At 42.8% G+C, this 14,998-nt stretch overlaps 1 long non-coding RNA gene across 2 annotated transcripts; it reads right to left on the bottom strand.

The window, feature by feature from the left end:
• Nucleotides 1-1,378: 1,378 nt before the first annotated feature.
• On the bottom strand, nt 1,379-4,725 carry LOC115194804 (uncharacterized). Of its 2 annotated transcripts, XR_003878500.1 has the most exons (4): nt 4,449-4,725; nt 3,889-3,950; nt 2,373-2,388; nt 1,379-1,537 (listed from the first exon to the last, which is right to left on the bottom strand). It is a non-coding gene; the product is annotated as an uncharacterized LOC115194804 (long non-coding RNA). The 2 variants fall into 2 exon arrangements; XR_003878499.1 differs by lacking the exon at nt 2,373-2,388.
• Nucleotides 4,726-14,998: the final 10,273 nt, after the last annotated feature.

Raw genomic sequence — 14,998 nt, forward strand, 5'->3', positions numbered from 1 at the left:
ACCCCTCATAGCCTGGTTCCTCTGTAGGTTTCTTCCTAGGTTTTTGGCCTTTCTAGGGAGTTTTTCCTAGGGAGTTTTTCCTAGCCACCGTGCTTCTTTCACATGCATTGCTTGCTGTTTGGGGTTTTAGGCTGGGTTTCTGTACATCACTTTGAGATTTCAGCTGATATACGAAGGGCTATATAAATAAATTTGATTTGATTTGTTACTCAGGCCCAGAAGCTAGGATATGCATATAATTGGTAGATTTGGATAGAAAACACTCTGAAGGTTCTAAAACTGTTACAATAATGTCTGTGAGTATAACAGAACTGATATGGCAGGCAAAAACCTGAGGAAAATCCATTATTTTTGATGTGAGTAGTTTTCCATTGAAAGCGTGACTGTATGCACGCTCTTCGTTGTTTATCCTTTTTATTGAATACGCTGTTATCAGGATGAAATATTATCGATTATTTAGATAATTGACAACCTGAGGATTAATTATAAACATCGTTTGACATGTTGAGCCAGTGGATTACTGAACAAAACGCGCCAACAAAACAGAGTTTTTGGGATATAAAGAGGGACTTAATCGAACAAATGACCACTTATTGTGTAGCTGGGACCCTTGTGATTGCAACCAGATGAAGATCTTCAAAGGTAAGTGATTCATTTGATCGCTATTTGACTTTTGTGACCCCTCTACTTGGTTGGAAAATGTTTGTATGCTTTTGTAAGCGGGGTGCTGTCCTCAGACAATCGCATGGTATGCTTTTGCCGTAAAGCCTTTTTGAAATCTGACAAAGAGGCTGGATTAACAAGAAGTTAATCTTTTAACCGGCACTTGTATTTTCATGAATGTTTATTATTACTATTTCTGTAATTTGAATTTGGCGCTCTGCAATTTCACCGGATGTTGTCGAGGTGGAACGCTAGCGTCCCAATGATCCGAAATAAGTTTTAATCATTTAAAAAAGCTTCAATGACTATTTACCCGTGAATACATTCATGAAATGGAGAATGGATTCAACTATTTTCCCATTTAAATACATAGTTATTGTTTACATTACACATTACACATTAATACATAGTTATTGTATACATTACACATTAAATACATAGTCATTGTATACATTACACATTAATACATGGTTATTGTATACATTACACATTAATACATAGTTATTGTATACATTACACATTAATACATAGTTATTGTATACATTACACATTAATACATAGTTGTTGTATACATTACACATTAATACATAGTTATTGTATACATTACACATTAATACATAGTTATTGTATACATTACACATTAATACATAGTTATTGTATACATTACACATTAATACATAGTTATTGTGTACATTACACATTAATACATAGTTATTGTATACATTACACATTAATACATAGTTGTTGTATACATTACACATTAATACATAGTTATTGTATACATTACACAGTAAATACAGTATAAAGTCCTTCTTTGCTCTTTGAGGCTCTTTGCCTTTTAACCTCCAGCTCCAAAAGTCTGTGGATGATGTCACTGTAAATACATTGGAGAAAGATCGCCACTTAAATACTGTGGTCAGTTTGTAATACCTTGTAAATTAAATAATAGTGGCTGGTGGGGGTCTACCTGGGGAGAGTACCTGGGGAGAGTACCTGGGAGAGTACCTGGGGAGAGTACCTGGGGAGAGTACCTGGGAAGAGTACCTGGGGTCTACCTGGGGAGAGTACCTGGGGAGAGAACCTGGGGAGAGTACCTGGGGAGAGTACCTGGGGAGAGTACTTGGGGTCTACATGGGGAGAGTACCTGGGGAGAGTACCTGAGGAGAGTACCTGGGAGAGTACCTGGGGAGAGTACCTGGGGAGAGTACCTGAGGAGAGTACCTGGGGAGAGTACCTGAGGAGAGTACCTGGGGAGAGTACCTGAGGAGAGTACCTGGGGAGAGTACCTGAGGAGAGTACCTGGGGAGAGTACCTGGGGAGAGTACCTGGGGGTCTACCTGGGGAGAGTACCTGGGGAGAGTACCTGGGGAGAGTACCTGGGGAGAATACCTGGGGAGAATACCTGGGGAGAGTACCTGGGGAGAATACCTGGGGGTCTACCTGGGGAGAGTACCTGGGGGGTCTACCTGGGGAGAGGACCCGGGGAGAGTACCTGGGGGTCTACCTGGGGAGAGGACCTGGGGGTCTACCTGGGGAGAGGACCTGGGGGTCTACCTGGGGAGAAGACAGACAGGAACATCGACAGACAGACAGACAGACAGACAGACAGACAGACAGACAGACAGACAGACAGACAGACAGACAGACAGACAGACAGACAGACAGACAGACAGACAGGAACAGACAGACAGGAACAGACACAGATTTACCAGAAATAATCTGTGACTGTAAAAAATAAAAAACAGATAGTTTTAGTGTCAACATGTCTTCTAACTATCATCTAACCCTGCTGGTACCTCCTCAGAGCCTGGTTCCTCTCTACCCAGTACAGCCAGTAGAGGACTGGTCACCCCTCAGAGCCTGGTTCCTCTGGTCTACACAGTACAGCCAGTAGAGGACTGGCCACCCCTCAGAGCCTGGTTCCTCTGGTCTACCCAGTACAGCCAGTAGAGGACTGGTCACCCCTCAGAGCCTGGATCCTCTGGTCTACCCAGTACAGTCAGTAGAGGACTGGTCACCCCTCAGAGCCTGGTTTCTCTCTACCCAGTACAGCAAGTAGAGGACTGGTCACCCCTCAGAGCCTGGTTCCTCTGGTCTACCCAGTACAGCCAGTAGAGGACTGGTCACCCCTCAGAGCCTGGTTCCTCTGGTCTACCCAGTACAGCCAGTAGAGGACTGGTCACCCCTCAGAGCCTGGTTCCTCTCTACCCAGTACAGCCAGTAGAGGACTGGTTACCGCTCAGAGCCTGGTTCCTCTCTACCCAGTACAGCCAGTAGAGGACTGGTCACCCCTCAGAGCCTGGTTCCTCTGGTCTACCCAGTACAGCCAGTAGAGGACTGGTCACCACTCAGAGCCTGGTTCCTCTCTACCCAGTACAGCCAGTAGAGGACTGGTCACCTCTCAGAGCCTGGTTCCTCTGGTCTACCCAGTACAGCCAGTAGAGGACTGAGGTCTGTGATTAACAGTTGACCCATCAGTATTATAGTAATAAACCATGAGGTCTGTGATTAACAGTTGACCCATCAGTATTAGAGTAATAAACCATGAGGTCTGTGGTTAACAGTTGACCCATCAGTATTATAGTAATAAACCATGAGGTCTGTGATTAACAGTTGACCCATCAGTATTATAGTAATAAACCATGAGGTCTGTGATTAACAGTTGACCCATCAGTATTATAGTAATAAACCATGAGGTCTGTGATTAACAGTTGACCCATCAGTATTATAGTAATAAACCATGAGGTCTGTGATTAACAGTTGACCCATCAGTATTATAGTAATAAACCATGAGGTCTGTGATTAACAGTTGACCCATCAGTATTATAGTAATAAACCATGAGGTCTGTGATTAACAGTTGACCCATCAGTATTATAGTAATAAACCATGAGGTCTGTGATTAACAGTTGACCCATCAGTATTATAGTAATAAACCATGAGGTCTGTGATTAACAGTTGACCCATCAGTATTATAGTAATAAACCATGAGGTCTGTGATTAACAGTTGACCCATCAGTATTATAGTAATAAACCATGAGGTCTGTGATTAACAGTTGACCCATCAGTATTATAGTAATAAACCATGAGGTCTGTGATTAACAGTTGACCCATCAGTATTATAGTAATAAACCATGAGGTCTGTGATTAACAGTTGACCCATCAGTATTATAGTAATAATCATAATCTCTATATGTGAAACTCTAATAAGACAACAGCCCACTTACCTTGTTGTCTTAATTCATTTCCCACTGTAGACAAAAGTTATTCCCATCTCTAAGCTTCTTCTCTGTAGACAAAAGAAAACAAATGTATAAAAGCATTACAATAATAATCATTAAAAGCCTGGATGTCTGCTCTCGCGATGTAATCTAATTAATTCCTGTAATTAGCATAATCTTCAACCAAAATCTGTGACTTTAAGACTTTACTTCCACAGCAGTGTCATGTTTGGCTGTTTCAGAATCGGACACCTCGGTGTGCAAATTATTGTTTAATGTCTGTACCATCAGCACTGTTTGAGCTAGAAACTATTTGGACCCAGAAGTAAAAAGGTCAAACTCTCCTGAACACTGAATCCGTTTGCTCTACAACAAGATTCACAGGACTGGTCTGAAGGTAACCTGGTATAAATGAATAGAGTCTAATGGACAGGATATGGGTCATTCCTAGTTATATCCTGATCTAATACAGGACTGGTCTGAAGGTAACCTGGTATATTGATTTGTGTTATATACATCTACACATGAGACATCAAGGTCCAGTCAGAGATCAAGGTTAAACTCACCTTTATGTAGAAAGTAAACACCAACTGAAGCTGTAAGAATTCCAACAGCTGCAATTAGTAGACCAACAATCATCGAGTAGATTACAATCAGCCTTACTTGTGATTTAGGAAACACGTCATCTGAAACAAAGAAGCCGTGTCAAACCATTACAACAACACTACATATATACTGTACAGGAAGTAAAGCATAATTTATAAATACTACTGAAAACAGACCAATAAGGTCATTCCTTAGAGCCTGGTTCCTCTCTACCCAGTACAGCCAGTAGAGGACGGGTCACCCCTCAGAACCTGGTTCCTCTGATCTACCCAGTACAGCCAGTAGAGGACTGGTCACCCCTCAGAGCCTGGTTCCTCTGGTCTACCAAGTACAGCCAGTAGAGGACTGGTCACCCCTCAGAGCCTGGTTCCTCTCTACCCAGTTGTAAAAGGAATTTTATATCTTTGATGATAATAATCAAGAATCAATTCGCCTTGACTAATGCCCAAGGTTTGTAAGACAATGGGTTAAAATAATTAGGCAAGGACTCAGCTTTCTGCAAAAGGTATCTGTAGCTTTATTCAGAGAACGTTCTCCCGTCCGGATAACAAAACAGTCATTATATAGTTCTTGCTTTCTTACGCACATGCATTTACACACACTGTTGGTGACCTGTCTCCCCCACAAACTTCTCACACTCTTTATCACTCCCCTGATCTCGCCTGTTTCTTTCCCTCAAGATAAGAAATGCTTTGAAGCTTCCACTCCCAGGAACATATGTCTCCTGGTGTCCCTCGTAATTGCATATACACATTCCTTTTCCTATCACATGGTTCCTGAACTTTCTAGAACTAATCAAACTTATCTATCCCTACATTGATCATTACATTTATTATTCATTAACCATTCTGTATGACTAATAATTTATCATGGTCTATTGATTCATTTACCTTTAATAGATAATTCTCTTATCACCAGTACAGCCAGTAGAGGACTGGTCACCCCTCAGAGCCTGGTTCCTCTCTACCCAGTACAGCCAGTAGAGGACTGGTCACCCCTCAGAGCCTGGTTCCTCTCTACCCAGTACAGCCAGTAGAGGACTGGTCACCCCTCAGAGCCTGGTTCCCCTCTACCCAGTACAGCCAGTAGATGACTGGTCACCCCTCAGAGCCTGGTTCCTCTGGTCTACCCAGTACAGCCAGTAGAGGACTGGTCACCCCTCAGAGCCTGGTTCCTCTCTACCCAGTACAGTCAGTAGAGGACTGGTCACCCCTCAGAGCCTGGTTCCTCTGGTCTACCCAGTACAGCCAGTAGAGGACTGGTCACCCCTCAGAGCCTGGTTCCTCTCTACCCAGTACAGACAGTAGAGGACTGGTCACCCCTCAGAGCCTGGTTCATCTCTACCCAGTACAGCCAGTAGAGGACTCTTAATGATGAGACATCAAGGACCAGTCAGATATCAAGGTTAAACTCACCTTCAGTATGTTTAATATCTCTGACTGAGGGACTCTTAATGATGAGACATCAAGGACCAGTCAGAGATTAGGTTAAACTCACCTTCAGTATGTTTAATATCTCTGACTGAGGGACTCTTAATGATGAGACATCAAGGACCAGTCAGAGATCAGGTTAAACTCACCTTCAGTATGTTTAATATCTCTGACTGAGGGACTCTTAATGATGAGACATTAACTCACCTTCAGTATGTTTTCTCCACCAGTAGACACCACCTGAAGCTGTAAGAACTACAACAGCTGCTGCTATTAGACCAACAATCATCCAGAAGGGTAATATAGGAAACACGTCATCTGAAACAGAGAAGCCATGTCAAACCATTACAACAACACTACATATATACTGTACAGGAAGTAAAGCATCATTTATAAATACAGTACTACTGAAAACAGATCAGTAAGGTCATCCCCTAGGAAACCGTCCTCCACTAAATAGTCTAACTAACTAGGGGTCTCAGGTATTTGGGTTAACCAATGAAGACCTCACCTCACATGGTAGAGTGTCTAGTGTTGGTTACCAATCTAACAGCAGCATGGTAGAGTGTCTAGTGTTGGTTACCAATCTAACAGCAGCATGGTAGAGTGTCTAGTGTTGGTTACCAATCTAACAGCAGCATGGTAGAGTGTTGGTTACCAATCTAACAGCAGCATGGTAGAGTGTCTAGTGTTGGTTACCAATCTAACAGCAGCATGGTAGAGTGTCTAGTGTTGGTTACCAGTCTAACAGCAGCATAGTAGAGTGTCTAGTGTTGGTTACCAATCTAACAGCAGCATGGTAGAGTGTCTAGTGTTGGTTACCAATCTTACAGCAGCATGGTAGAGTGTCTAGTGTTGGTTACCAATATAACAGCAGCATGGTAGAGTGTCTAGTGTTGGTTACCAATCTAACAGCAGCATGGTAGAGGGTCTAGTGCTGGTTACCAGTCTAACAGCAGCATGGTAGAGTGTCTAGTGTTGGTTACCAGTCTAACAGCAGCATGGTAGAGTGTCTAGTGTTGGTTACCAATCTAACAGCAGCATGGTAGAGGGTCTAGTGTTGGTTACAAATCTAACAGCAGCATGGTAGAGTGTCTAGTGTTGGTTACCAATCTAACAGCAGCATGGTAGAGTGTCTAGTGTTGGTTAGCAATCTAACAGCAGCATGGTAGAGTGTTTAGTGTTGGTTACCAGTCTAACAACAGCATGGTAGAGTGTCTAGTGTTGGTTACCAATCTAACAGCAGCATGGTAGAGGTTCTAGTGTTGGTTACCAGTCTAACAGCAGCATGGTAGAGTGTCTAGTGTTGGTTACCAATCTAACAGCAGCATGGTAGAGTGGTAACCAATCTAACAGCAGCTTGGTAGAGTGTCTAGTGTTGGTTACCAATCTAACAGCAGCACGGTAGAGTGTCTAGTGTTGGTTACCAATCTAACAGCAGCACGGTAGAGTGTCTAGTGTTGGTTACCAATCTAACAACAGCACGGTAGAGTGTCTAGTGTTGGTTACCAATCTAACAACAGCACGGTAGAGTGTCTAGTGTTGGTTACCAATCTAACAGCAGCACGGTAGAGTGTCTAGTGTTGGTTACCAATCTAACAGCAGCATGGTAGAGTGTCTAGTGTTGCTTACCAGTCTAACAGCAGCATGGTAGAGTGTCTAGTGTTGGTTACCAATCTAACAGCAGCACGGTAGAGTGTCTAGTGTTGGTTACAAATCTAACAGCAGCATGATAGAGTGTCTAGTGTTGGTTACCAATCTAACAGCAGCATGGTAGAGTGTCTAGTGTTGGTTACCAATCTAACAGCAGCACGGTAGAGTGTCTAGTGTTGGTTACTAATCTAACAGCAGCACGGTAGAGTGTCTAGTGTTGGTTACCAATCTAACAGCAGCACGGTAGAGTGTCTAGTGTTGGTTACCAATCTAACAGCAGCACGGTAGAGTGTCTAGTGTTGGTTACCAGTCTAACAGCAGCATGGTAGAGTGGTAACCAATCTAGCAGCAGCTTGGTAGAGTGTCTAGTGTTGGTTACCAATCTAACAGCAGCACGGTAGAGTGTCTAGTGTTGGTTACCAATCTAACAGCAGCATGGTAGGGTGTCTAGTGTTGGTTACCAATCTAACAGCAGCATGGTAGAGTGGTAACCAATCTAACAGCAGCATGGTAGAGTGTCTAGTGTAGGTTACCAATCTAACAGCATCACGGTAGAGTGTCTAGTGTTGGTTACCAGTCTAACAGCAGCATGGTAGAGTGTCTAGTGTTGGTTACCAATCTAACAGCAGCATGGTAGAGTGGTAACCAATCTAACAGAAGCTTGGTAGAGTGTCTAGTGTTGGTTACCAATCTAACAGCAGCATGGTAGAGTGTCTAGTGTTGGTTACCAATCTAACAACAGCACGGTAGAGTGTCTAGTGTTGGTTACCAATCTAACAACAGCACGGTAGAGTGTCTAGTGTTGGTTACCAATCTAACAACAGCATGGTAGAGTGGTAACCAATCTAACAGCAGCTTGGTAGAGTGTCTAGTGTTGGTTACCAATCTAACAGCAGCATGGTAGAGTGTCTAGTGTTGGTTACCAATCTAACAGCAGCACGGTAGAGTGTCTAGTGTTGGTTACCAATCTAACAGCAGCATGGTAGAGTGTCTAGTGTTGGTTACCAGTCTAACAGCAGCATGGTAGAGTGTCTAGTGTTGGTTACCAATCTAACAGCAGCATGGTAGAGTGTCTAGTGTTGGTTACCAATCTAACAGCAGCATGGTAGAGTGTCTAGTGTTGGTTACCAATCTAACAGCAGCACGGTAGAGTGTCTAGTGTTGGTTACCAATCTAACAGCAGCACGGTAGAGTGTCTAGTGTTGGTTACTAATCTAACAGCAGCACGGTAGAGTGTCTAGTGTTGGTTACCAATCTAACAACAGCATGGTACTGTCTAGTGTTGGTTACCAATATAACAGCAGCACGGTAGAGTGTCTAGTGTTGGTTACCAATCTAACAGCAGCACGGTAGAGTGTCTAGTGTTGGTTACCAATCTAACAGCAGCACGGTAGAGTGTCTAGTGTTGGTTACCAATCTAACAGCAGCACGGTAGAGTGTGTAGTGTTGGTTACCAATCTAACAGCAACATGGTAGAGTGTCTAGTGTTGGTTACCAATCTAACAGCAGCATGGTAGAGTATCTAGTGTTGGTTACCAATCTAACAGCAGCATGGTAGAGTGTCTAGTGTTGGTTACCAATCTAACTGCAGCATGGTAGAGTGTCTAGTGTTGGTTACCAGTCTAACAGCAGCATAGTAGAGTGTCTAGTGTTGGTTACCAATCTAACAGCAGCATGGTAGAGTGTCTAGTGTTGGTTACCAATATAACAGCAGCATGGTAGAGGGTCTAGTGTTGGTTACCAGTCTAACAGCAGCCTGGTAGAGTGTCTAGTGTTGATTACCAATCTAACAGCAGCATGGTAGAGTGTCTAGTGTTGGTTACCAATCTAACAGCAGCATGGTAGAGGGTCTAGTGCTGGTTACCAGTCTAACAGCAGCATGGTAGAGTGTCTAGTGTTGGTTACCAGTCTAACAGCAGCATGGTAGAGTGTCTAGTGTTGGTTACCAATCTAACAGCAGCATGGTAGAGTGTCTAGTGTTGGTTACCAATCTAACAGCAGCATGGTAGAGTGTTTAATGTTGGTTACCAATCTAACAGCAGCATGGTAGAGGGTCTAGTGTTGGTTACCAATCTAACAGCAGCATGGTAGAGTGTCTAGTGTTGGTTACCAATCTAACAGCAGCATGGTAGAGTGTCTAGTGTTGGTTACCAATCTAACAGCAGCATGGTAGAGTGTTTAGTGTTGGTTACCAGTCTAACAGCAGCATGGTAGATTGTCTAGTGTTGGTTACCAATCTAACAGCAGCATGGTAGAGGGTCTAGTGTTGGTTACCAGTCTAACAGCAGCATGGTAGAGTGTCTAGTGTTGGTTACCAATCTAACAGCAGCATGGTAGAGTGGTAACCAATCTAACAGCAGCTTGGTAGAGTGTCTAGTGTTGGTTACCAATCTAACAGCAGCACGGTAGAGTGTCTAGTGTTGGTTACCAATCTAACAGCAGCACGGTAGAGTGTCTAGTGTTGGTTACCAATCTAACAACAGCACGGTAGAGTGTCTAGTGTTGGTTACCAATCTAACAACAGCACGGTAGAGTGTCTAGTGTTGGTTACCAATCTAACAGCAGCACGGTAGAGTGTCTAGTGTTGGTTACCAATCTAACAGCAGCATGGTAGAGTGTCTAGTGTTGCTTACCAGTCTAACAGCAGCATGGTAGAGTGTCTAGTGTTGGTTACCAATCTAACAGCAGCACGGTAGAGTGTCTAGTGTTGGTTACAAATCTAACAGCAGCATGATAGAGTGTCTAGTGTTGGTTACCAATCTAACAGCAGCATGGTAGAGTGTCTAGTGTTGGTTACCAATCTAACAGCAGCACGGTAGAGTGTCTAGTGTTGGTTACTAATCTAACAGCAGCACGGTAGAGTGTCTAGTGTTGGTTACCAATCTAACAGCAGCACGGTAGAGTGTCTAGTGTTGGTTACCAATCTAACAGCAGCACGGTAGAGTGTCTAGTGTTGGTTACCAGTCTAACAGCAGCATGGTAGAGTGGTAACCAATCTAACAGCAGCTTGGTAGAGTGTCTAGTGTTGGTTACCAATCTAACAGCAGCATGGTAGAGTGTCTAGTGTTGGTTACCAATCTAACAGCAGCATGGTAGAGTGTCTAGTGTTGGTTACCAATCTAACAGCAGCATGGTAGAGTGGTAACCAATCTAACAGCAGCTTGGTAGAGTGTCTAGTGTTGGTTACCAATCTAACAGCAGCACGGTAGTGTGTCTAGTGTTGGTTACCAGTCTAACAGCAGCATGGTAGAGTGTCTAGTGTTGGTTACCAATCTAACAGCAGCATGGTAGAGTGGTAACCAATCTAACAGAAGCTTGGTAGAGTGTCTAGTGTTGGTTACCAATCTAACAGCAGCATGGTAGAGTGTCTAGTGTTGGTTACCAATCTAACAACAGCACGGTAGAGTGTCTAGTGTTGGTTACCAATCTAACAACAGCACGGTAGAGTGTCTAGTGTTGGTTACCAATCTAACAACAGCATGGTAGAGTGGTAACCAATCTAACAGCAGCTTGGTAGAGTGTCTAGTGTTGGTTACCAATCTAACAGCAGCATGGTAGAGTGTCTAGTGTTGGTTACCAATCTAACAGTAGCACGGTAGAGTGTCTAGTGTTGGTTACCAATCTAACAGCAGCATGGTAGAGTGTCTAGTGTTGGTTACCAGTCTAACAGCAGCATGGTAGAGTGTCTATTGTTGGTTACCAATCTAACAGCAGCATGGTAGAGTGTCTAGTGTTGGTTACCAATCTAACAGCAGCATGGTAGAGTGTCTAGTGTTGGTTACCAATCTAACAGCAGCACGGTAGAGTGTCTAGTGTTGGTTACCAATCTAACAGCAGCACGGTAGAGTGTCTAGTGTTGGTTACTAATCTAACAGCAGCACGGTAGAGTGTCTAGTGTTGGTTACCAATCTAACAACAGCATGGTAGAGTGTCTAGTGTTGGTTACCAATATAACAGCAGCACGGTAGAGTGTCTAGTGTTGGTTACCAATCTAACAGCAGCACGGTAGAGTGTCTAGTGTTGGTTACCAGTCTAACTGCAGCATGGTAGATTGGTAACCAATCTAACAGCAGCTTGGTTGAGTGTCTAGTGTTGGTTACCAATCTAACAGCAGCACGGTAGAGTGTCTAGTGTTGGTTACCAATCTAACAGCAGCACGGTAGAGTGTGTAGTGTTGGTTACCAATCTAACAGCAACATGGTAGAGTGTCTAGTGTTGGTTACCAATCTAACAGCAGCATGGTAGAGTATCTAGTGTTGGTTACCAATCTAACAGCAGCATGGTAGAGTGTCTAGTGTTGGTTACCAATCTAACAGCAGCATGGTAGAGTGTCTAGTGTTGGTTACCAATCTAACAGCAGCATGGTAGAGTGTCTAGTGTTGATATACAGATATACACAGTTATACAGTGGTGTTAAAATCCCAACCCTCCCCTGATACATCCCCTCTGAGTCCACCCCTCTCTTTATTGATGTCAAACACCTTTGGGATGAACTGGAAAGCGAGTCAGGCCTAATCAGTGCCCGACCTTACTAATGCTCTTAGCTGAATGGAAGCAAGTCCAACACCTTGGACAAATCAATTAACAAAGCAGCACAACGCTGTTGACTATACAATACATTCTCAATGGAAGTGTTTCACTATCAGTACATAGTAACTACAGTGAGTCAACAGCAGGTAGTGGGAATATTGGGACACAGCCAGTGTGACAGTGTGGGAGGTTTTGATGTGTGAGGAGTGTGTTGTAAAGGCTGTGTGCTGAGCAGCTGAATACATGATCTATAACAGAGGAAGGAATGATGAGGGAGGAAGACCAGCTGAATACATGATCTATAACAGAGGAAGGACTAATGAGGGAGGAAGACCAGCTGAATACATGACCTATAACAGAGGAAGGACTGATGAGGGAGGAAGACCAGCTGAATACATGATCTATAACAGAGGGAGCAAGACCAGCTGAATACATGATCTATAACAGAGGAATGAAGACCAGCTGAATACATGATCTATAACAGAGGAAGGACTGATGAGGGAGGAAGACCAGCTGATACATGATCTATAACAGAGGAAGGACTAATGAGGGAGGAAGACCAGCAGAATACATGACCTTTAACTTCCCATGGAAAATTTCTGGACATTTACCAGAAAGTTTCTGACCCTTTGCAACACTAGATGGACCTTTGCCTAAATGCCTAATCAACAACATTAAACACTTCCTGCTATTTGAGAAATGTCTTGTCAACAACATTAAACATTTCCTGCTGTTTGAGAAATACCTAATCAACAACATAAAAAATTCCTGCTATTTGAGAAAAACCTAATCAACAACATTAAACACTTCCTGCTATTTGAGAAATACCTAGTCAACAACATTAAACACTTCCTGCTATTTGAGAAATACCTAGTCAACAACATTAAACACTTACTGCTATTTGAGAAATACCTAGTCAACAACATTAAACACTTCCTGCTATTTGAAAAATACCAAGTCAACAACATTAAACACTTCCTGCTATTTGAGAAATACCTAGTCAATAACATTAAACACTTCCTGATATTTGAGAAATACCTAGTCAACAACATTAAACACTTCCTGCTATTTGAGAAATACCTAGTCAACAACATTAAACACTTCCTGCTATTTGAGAAATACCTAGTCAACAACATTAAACACTTCCTGCTATTTGAGAAATACCTAGTCAACAACATTAAACACTTCCTGCTATTTGAGAAAAACCTAATCAACAACATTAAACACTTCCTGCTATTTGAGAAATACCTAGTCAACAACATTAAACACTTCCTGCTATTTGAAAAATACCTAGTCAACAACATTAAACACTTCCTGATCTAGTGTGGGATCAGGGCTATAGATGATGTGTCATAAGCGTCATAAGGGACGGATCAAGGCGCAGCTGATATAGTGCTCATCTTTCTTGTTTATTTAGAAAGAACAATCAAAACAAAATAAACAGACGACGAAACAGTTCCATAAGGCTCACAGAAAACAACCACCCACAAAAACAAAGGAAAAAAGGGCTGCCTAAGTATTGCTTCCAATCAGAGACAACGAAAGACACCTGCCTCTAAACCGGTTATCATTATTAAATAGCATCCCATCATCTCACAAATAGACTATATACAGGGGGTACCGGTACAGAGTCAATGTGGAGACTATATTCAGGGGGTACCGGTACAGAGTCAATGTGGAGGCTATATACAGGGTGGTACCAGTAAAGAGTCAATGTGGAGGCTATATACAGGGGGTACCGGTACAGAGTCAATGTGGAGACTATATACAGGGGGTACCGGTACAGAGTCAATGTGGAGGCTATATACAGGGGGGACCGGTACAGAGTCAATGTGGAGGCTATATACAGGGGGTACCGGTACAGAGTCAATGTGGAGACTATATACAGGGGGTACCGGTACAAAGTCAATGTGGAGGCTATATACAGGGGGTACCGTTACAGAGTCAATGTGGAGACATTCTACAGGGTGTACCAGTACAGAGTCAATGTGGAGACTATCTACAGGGGGTACCAGTACAGAGTCAATGTGGAGACTATAAACAAAGGGTACCGGTACAGAGTCAATGTGCGGGGGCACCAGTTAGTCGAAGTAATTGAGGTAGTATGTACATGTAGTTAGAGTTTTTAAAGTGACTGTGCATAGATAATAACAGAGAGTAGCAGGTGTTATATGAAGTGTTGTACCAGCTGATACAACAGGTGTATTATGAAGTGTTGTTCCAGCTGATACAACAGGTGTATTATGAAGTGTTGTTCCAGCTGATACAACAGGTGTATTATGAAGTGTTGTTCCAGCTGATACAACAGGTGTTATATGAAGTGTTGTACCAGCTGATACAACAGGTGTATTATGAAGTGTTGTACCAGCTGATACAACAGGTGTATTATGAAGTGTTGTACCAGCTGATACAACAGGTGTATTATGAAGTGTTGTTCCAGCTGATACAACAGGTGTATTATGAAGTGTTGTACCAGCTGATACAACAGGTGTATTATGAAGTGTTGTTCCAGCTGATACAACAGGTGTATTATGAAGTGTTGTACCACAGAACCTTGGTAATGGATGCAGTTGACTATTGATAAAGATCCTGCTGTCCATTAAAAGGGCAATCTGCAGTTGCTACATTCATTTCTGTAGTTAATGATCCAGTGTATTCAGACCCCTTGACTTGTTCCACATTTTGTTACGTTACAGCCTTATTCGAAAATGTATTTAAAAAAAACATATTCTCATCAATCTGTACGCAATACCCCATAATGTGCGAGCAGTCGCACTACTCTTCACTCCACAGGTAATATTACACTTCACTACATTACAACGGCTTGATTTGTTTGATCTGAGCAATTTTTTTCTTAGCTAGCTACATAGCCGTCTTTGTATCAAAGATAATCGTGT

This window comes from Salmo trutta, chromosome 5 (genome assembly GCF_901001165.1).
Source record: "Salmo trutta chromosome 5, fSalTru1.1, whole genome shotgun sequence".
Lineage (NCBI taxonomy): Eukaryota > Metazoa > Chordata > Actinopteri > Salmoniformes > Salmonidae > Salmo > Salmo trutta.